Source organism: Acomys minous, assembly GCF_964271855.1.
Source record: "Acomys minous genome assembly, chromosome: 13".
In the NCBI taxonomy this organism is placed as follows: domain Eukaryota; kingdom Metazoa; phylum Chordata; class Mammalia; order Rodentia; family Muridae; genus Acomys; species Acomys minous.
The window spans coordinates 48,183,445-48,190,398 of NC_140495.1; the positions used below are offsets into that span (position 1 = coordinate 48,183,445).

At 42.9% G+C, this 6,954-nt stretch overlaps 1 long non-coding RNA gene across 1 annotated transcript in view; it reads right to left on the reverse strand.

The window, feature by feature from the left end:
• Nucleotides 1-1,060: 1,060 nt before the first annotated feature.
• Nucleotides 1,061-6,954, reverse strand: part of LOC311581041 — a 20,015-nt gene continuing 14,121 nt past the window's right edge. Inside the window, exon 3 of the long non-coding RNA XR_014773647.1 lies at nucleotides 1,061-1,331. This is a non-coding gene — a long non-coding RNA (uncharacterized lncRNA). The remainder of the gene's footprint in view (nucleotides 1,332-6,954) is intronic.

Genomic DNA, 6,954 nt, shown 5'->3' on the forward strand with positions numbered 1-6,954 from the left:
CTCTTGTGATGAGAAGAGATCCAGATGTTTGTGGCCATTTTTTAAAGCCGGTAAATTTTTTAAAAAAATATTTATTTATTTATTGTGTATACAGTGCTCTGCCTGCACAACAGAAGAGGGCATTAGATCACATTATAGATGGTTGTGAGCCACCATGTGGTTGCTGGGAATTGAACTCAGGTCATCTGGAAGAGCAGCCAGTGCTCTTAACCTCTGAGCCATTGCTCCAGTCCCAACACATTAGTTTTATCAAACCAGAATGCATTACTATCTTCAGGGCCTTTGCCATCAACTGTTTGCTGCTTTAAAAGTCTGTTAGCATTTTTTGTATTCTGCCTTCCATTCTTACTATAAGTCACACAGCAACAACATAGTTGAAAAATAAGAATTAACCTAAATCTCCATTCAAAGTACTTGGAAATGTCTGTGAAAAGGGGCCTATCAGAGCAAGAGATCTTCCAAAGATCCAGACTGAAATATCTTTTTGGTTGGTAATGAGGGGTTTAGTTAAAAAGGCCTTTCTCTCTCATGAAACCCACTTGGCCTTTCCACACACCAAATATTGTATTTTTTATCCTTTAAACTTTCAGCTCCAAGAGTCTTCAAACAGTCCAGGAGCCAGCACTGCCCACTCCCTGGTAAAGCACAGTCAACATTTCACTTTGCTAGTGGTAGGTGTAGAAATTCACATTTGTCACAGGTGATTTCATTAATGTTTCTGTCACTTATATGAGCTACAGGCAGAAAACTGTCTTCCTGCTTGCTAGCCAATTCCAGTTTCTGGCATGCAGTAAGTGCTAAATTAATGAATTTGGAAAACAAACGAGAGCAAAAAGTTCTCTCAACATATTGGATTTGTTTTCACACCAAATAACAACTTGAATTGTACATGAAAGGGATAGAAAGTTACACAGACATTTACCAAATCACTCACATAATAAAAGTAGGTCAGTGAAATTTATTTTAAAGCCATAGAGAAGACATTTTCCTGGTAATATTCAAACAAATTTTAAACATAGAGGGGGAAAAACCCTTAAAAACAAATGTATCAGACCATATATTACTTTTACCTAGAGACTACATTAAATAATTGAATTAACATTCCTTAAAGGATGAAAGATTGAAAGATTAATTTGTTTTTTAATACAATTCAACCAAAGGGGGGCAGAATACAAACAATGTATTCATTTAAAAATGACTGGGACGGTTTAAGGAAAAGCAGGACCTGGTCTTGTTGCTCTCCAGGTTTGTAGCAGCATGGAGAAGCTGTGAAAACGCCTGCAATTGTGTCTTCAGTGTTGGATCACATCCCCATGTACAGACTTTCACTTCTGCAATGAAGATCGGGGTATGGCTGTCACAGGTTGCACATGACTTCCTGATTATCAAAAGAACACTCTACATGAATTTCAGTTTTAAATCTTTTTGTTTGTTTGCTTTTTGAGAAAGGGTTTCTCTGTGTAGCCTTGGCTATCCTGGACTCACTTTGTAGATTAGGCTGCCTATGTGCCAGATTTGAGAAATGTATCCTTTTAAAACTGAAATTTAGCCAGGTATGTAGGCACATGCCTGTAACCTCAGCACTCTAGTAGGAAGAGGCAGGCAGATCTGTGTGAATTTGAGGCCCGCCTGGTCTACAAAGTGAATCCAGGATAGCCAAGTCTACACAGAGAAACCCTGTCTCAAACAAACAAAGAAGCAAACATATCATGGAAGTTTTGGGTTCTTTGTAAACTCAATTGTGTTATATAAATTTTTTTGTTGTTTATTTTTGGTTTTTGTTTTGGTGTTTCCAGACAGGGTTTCTCTGTGTAGCCCTGGCTGTCTTGGAACTCACTCTGTAGACTAGGCTGGGATTAAAGGCATGCGCCACCACGCCCGGCTCTGTAAACGTGTTTTTGTTTTAATCACAAATGTGGGATTTCAGATTGAGCTTTAGTTTGTCCACAGCTGTTACTTATCTGGTGAGGGGTGTGGCTTTTGCCAGCTGGTTAAGCCTTCCTCTTGCAGCACAGAGAGGGGCGTGGTCTAGGGCTCTGAGGATATAAATGAGAGCCCAGAGAGAGCGTGGTGTGGCCTGCGGTGGTGGCCTGTGGCCCGTAGCACTCTGAAGACAGAGACAGACAGTGCGGTGGTTTGGAGCAGATGGAGAGAAATGCTTCCGGGCACAGTGGCCTGAAGGAGACCGCTGGCTGCAGCTGCTGTTGTCAGAGATTGGTGTATACCCAATGACCCTTCCACCCTAAACAGCTGGGAGACTAAAACTGTGAGAGTGAGACTGGCAATGTACATCAGTGAAGCATTCTTAAACACAAGTCTATAGAACAGTAGAACAATTCTTGTTTATTATTGTTGCTGTTTGCAATAATGATTGAATGAAAATTTTAACAAAAGTCTATTTAGACATGGAGTGAGCTACCTCTCCAGGCACCTGAGAGACTAGAACCACAATCCATCCTTCCATCCCACATTTAAATCTTCCTTAATCTCAGAGGTCCTTCCTGACACCTGCCTACTCCAAGCTTTTTTGGTTTATAGCATTACAAAGAGTTCACACTTCACAGCCTTATTGTCTAAGTTCTTTTCCTGTGTACTTCAGAGCCTTATCACTGGCTGTCAATGCTCAGTTCAAGGTCGGTGTGGTGCTTTGGATGAGAATGACTCCTGTGGGCTCATATATTTAGGTGTTTGGTTGCTGGTTGGAGGAATTGCTTAGGGAGGAGTAGAGTAGATGGGGTCTTGTTGGAGGAGGATTGTCATGGGGGTGGGCTTTGAGGTTTCGAAATCCTACACCAGGCATAATCTCTCTCCCTCCCCCACCCTCTCTGCCTACAACTTTTGGATCAGATATAAGCACTCAGCCACTGCCATGTCTGCCTTCTACCACCATGATCTTGGACTTACCCCCTGGAACTGTGAGCAAAGGCTCCAATTAAATGCCTTGGTCATGATGTCTCTTCACAGCAAACAGAACAATAACTAAGACAGATGTCATTATCCATACTCCAAATCTCCCTGAAAATGTTTAAAATACATCCCTCAAATTGCTCTCCACTGCCTTTCTTGTACTTGCAAGATTTTGGTTCAGTAATGAATCTGGAAAAAGTTAAAGCCTTTGTATACCCTCATTTATAGCAGCATTATTCATAGCTAAAAGTGGAAGCAACTTGGATATACATAGATGGTTGAGCAGATAAAGAAATGTGATACATGCATGCATGGAATATTATCCACTCCCTCAAAGAAGGAATATTTGACACATGGTACAACTTGGTCATCTATAATATGTTAGGGGTTATTATAATATGTCAGAAGTCAATGAAAAAGGATAAATGTCTGAGTACATCTAAATGAGTAAAAGCCATGGAGACAGAGCGCAGAGCAGCAGTTTCTAGGGGCTACAGGAGGGGAAATGAGGTGTTCAAGGCTATGGAATTTCAGCTTTTCCAATTGAAGAAATAATTTAGAGGAGGCAGGTGATGATGATAGTTGTTCAACAAAGAGAAGTTACTTAAATCTAGTGGAAAAAATAGTAAGTGTCATTTAAAAATAGGAGTTGACAAAGCAGTTTGATTGCTAGAGCTCCTCCCCTCATGTGTAGGCTCTGGTTCAGTCTCCAGCACCACACAAAACCCGGTGTGGCAGTGTATGCTCAGAAAGTGGCACCAAAAGGATCAGAACTCGAATGTTGTCCTCCACTACCTACTGAGTTCAAGGTCAGCCTGAGCCATGGAGACACTTCCTTGAAAAGATAAGTAAATGAGGTCAGCAAGATAGTGAGTAAAGCCTGATGACCAGAGTTCATGCCAGGGACCTGCAAGTTATCTTCTGACCTCCACGTGAATGCCACAGCAGGGGTGTATTCCCTAATAAATACATACATATAAAAATGACAAAAGTGTTCAATTTTATTTGATGTTTATTTAATCTAAAAAAATTCTGATTTGCAAATGTGGAAACTCTTGTCTTAGTCATTAGGGGAGGTTGGGGGTAGGTTCTTCATCATAGTAATGTTATTCTCATCCTCTCCTTTGTAATAAGCTGCCCATGATGCTGTATTTGTAGGGGCTCAATGGTGCACTATGGAGCAGAAAGCCCAATCTCACATTATTCTCTCATATGGTTGGCAGGTACCTGGAATTTTTCTAGCTTTGCTCTTTATCAATTCAACTGTATAAACTTGGACTGCTGAACAGCTGATGTTCACACGTGTGTCTTCATTGGCAAGAAGGAGAAAATACAACCCAAAGGGCGTAACCTTTAATTGAGAGATATTTTTGGAAACTGATATCTCATTGATAATAACCTAGATATACGGTCATGCCCGGCTGCAGGGGAGGTGGGGGAATGTGGGGGTTTTGTTTGTTTGGTTTGGTTTGGTATGGTTTTCGAGACAGGATTTCTCTGTGTAGTTTTGGCTGTCTTGGACTCACTTTGTAGCAGGCTGTCCTTGAACTCACAGAGATCCACCTGCCTCTGGCTCCTGAGTTCTGGGATTAAAGGTATGTGCTGCTATGCCCAGCCACAGAATATGATTTTTTTTTAAAGTGTGTGTAAGTGCCTGCAGTCACAGGTTGTTATAATCTTCCTGATGTGGGTACTGGAACCAGAACTCTACTTCTCTGAGAGAGCAGACAGCACTCCTAACCCTGAGCCATCATCGCCCAACCCCTCCCCCCCCACTCCCCCATCCCCACACCTACCCGCCCTCCCCACCCCCCACCCATGCTCTCTGTTCTTTGTGGCCTTAGCAGCCCTAATGAAATCCAAGGGCCCTTTTATTGAGAAGGAAGAGAATAGGTATGGAAGGACAGCCATCAGCCTCTGCTACAGTGGTTTCATGAGCCCTTTATGTCTGGCCTCTTTAAATGTGTAGAATTAAGAAGAAAGCCCCAAGGGCAAGGCAAAAGGGGGCGGTGCTTGCTTCTCTGCAGGTGTCTCCTCTTGACACCCCCTGCCCCCCCACACACATCCACTCACTGGGAGTATTTCAGTCTGGTCTGGAAACATTTCCTTTTCCACACGATTACTAAAGGCAAGGATTATTATCTCCTAGATAGTTGCAACATGTAGTAATGTTACAAGCCCGAATTAATTTCTGTAGACAGTGCTCTTCAATAAGGGAGACAGTGAAAGCTCACAGAAATCACTGCTGCAGAGCAAATCTGAAATACAGCTGGACATCTGTTGTCAGTTCCCTGATTAGAGGGTCAGTCCCACTACCTGGGGACAGTGTAACATCTTGTTATCATCTGGGCTCTTGGCTTCCTCCTCCCCCCTCCCCTCTCCCTCCCCCTCCCCTCTCCCCCCTCCTCCTTCCTCCTCCTTCTCCCTCCCCTGCCCCCTTCCCCCCCCTCCTCCTCCTCCCCCCTGTCTCTCCCTCACTCTCTTTCTTCCTCTGTTGTTGCTATTCTGGTTATTTTTGTTTATCAAGACAGGTTCTTCTTTCTAATACTTTATTTTTAGTGCATTGGTGTTTTGCCTGCATGTATGTCTGTGTAAGGGGGTCATATCTTGGAGTTACAGACAGTTGTGAACTGCCGTGTGGGTGCTGGGAATTGAACCTGGGTCCTCTGGAAGAGCAGTCAGTGTTCTTAACTGCTGAGCCATCTCTCCTGGCCCCATTCTTTCTATATCCCAGGCTAGCCTGGAGCTCACTACACTAGTTCCAGACTGGCCTTCAACTTGTGTGGTCTTCCAGCCTCAGCCTCCCAAATGCTGGGATCCCATGCATGCGCCGCCTTACTTGTTCCCCCTTTGTTTTCCATATAAATTGGCCCACATCTGTGGCTGAGTGATTTTCTAAGCACATTTCTACCCACAGAGATCTTATAATCTTAAGGCCTCTTCATTTTTCTACATACCATTTCAAATCTACGTTGGCATAATTTCTTAAAATCTTCATGAATTTTTTTCTATTTTCTTTCTTTCTTTCTTTTCTTTTTTTTTTTTTTTTTTTTTTTTTTTTGGTTTTTCGAGACAGGGTTTCTCTGTGTAGCCTTGGCTGTCCTGTACTCACTTTGTATACCATGCTGGCTTTGAACTCACAGTTATCCACCTGCCTCTGGCTCCCAAGTGCTGGGATTAAAGGCATGCGCCACCACGCCCAGCCATGAGTGTTTTTTATTAATCAACATGCAACCCGCTGCATTAAACAAAGCCCAGCCCACAGTTTTCTTTATGACATGTCCTTCCCACCATTACTCTTCCAGTCAGTCTCTGGAAGGGACAATATGTTTAAGATTCTCAGGAGGCCTTTGAAAGTTATTTATTTTTATTTTATATGTATGAGTGTTTTGCCTACATGTCTGGATGTACACCATGTGTACCTGGTGCCTGAGGAAGTCAGAGGATAGCATTGGCCCCTCCAGAAACTGGAGTTGGGGATGGTTTGAGCTACCACGTAGGTCGTCTGCTATTGACCACTGAGCCATCTCTCCAGCCCCATGAGAAGCCTCTTTCAGTTAAATGGCCTATGAGATGTGTCCAGGATTCCTAGGAGATCAAGCTCTCTGATGAGCCATTTTTTCCCCTAAGATCACAAAAAGAAACCTAATAGTTCTTCTGTGGATTTGATCTTTGCTGTGAACTTTGGCCCTCTTAGAAAGCTTGAAAAATAATAATTTTCTCATTAACTTCAGTCCTATATTCACCTCATATCTTTCTTTTAACCTTTTATCAAAGGCAACAAGATGACACACCTATAATCCCAGCGAGGGACAGAGGCAAGTGGATCTCTGTGAGTTCGAGGCCAGCCTGGTCTGTAAAGTGAGTTCAGGACAGCCAAGGCTAACACAGAAGAAGAAAAAAATCAACAAAACAAGACAAAAAGCCAGTCTTGGCTGACCCTCCCCATTTACTTCAGTGGCAAGGATTTAAAACGGGAGTGAAGCGAAGGCCTTCTCCGGCAAGGGAGACGGTGATCACAAGGATGGTCCAGGGTCCCTTCTTATC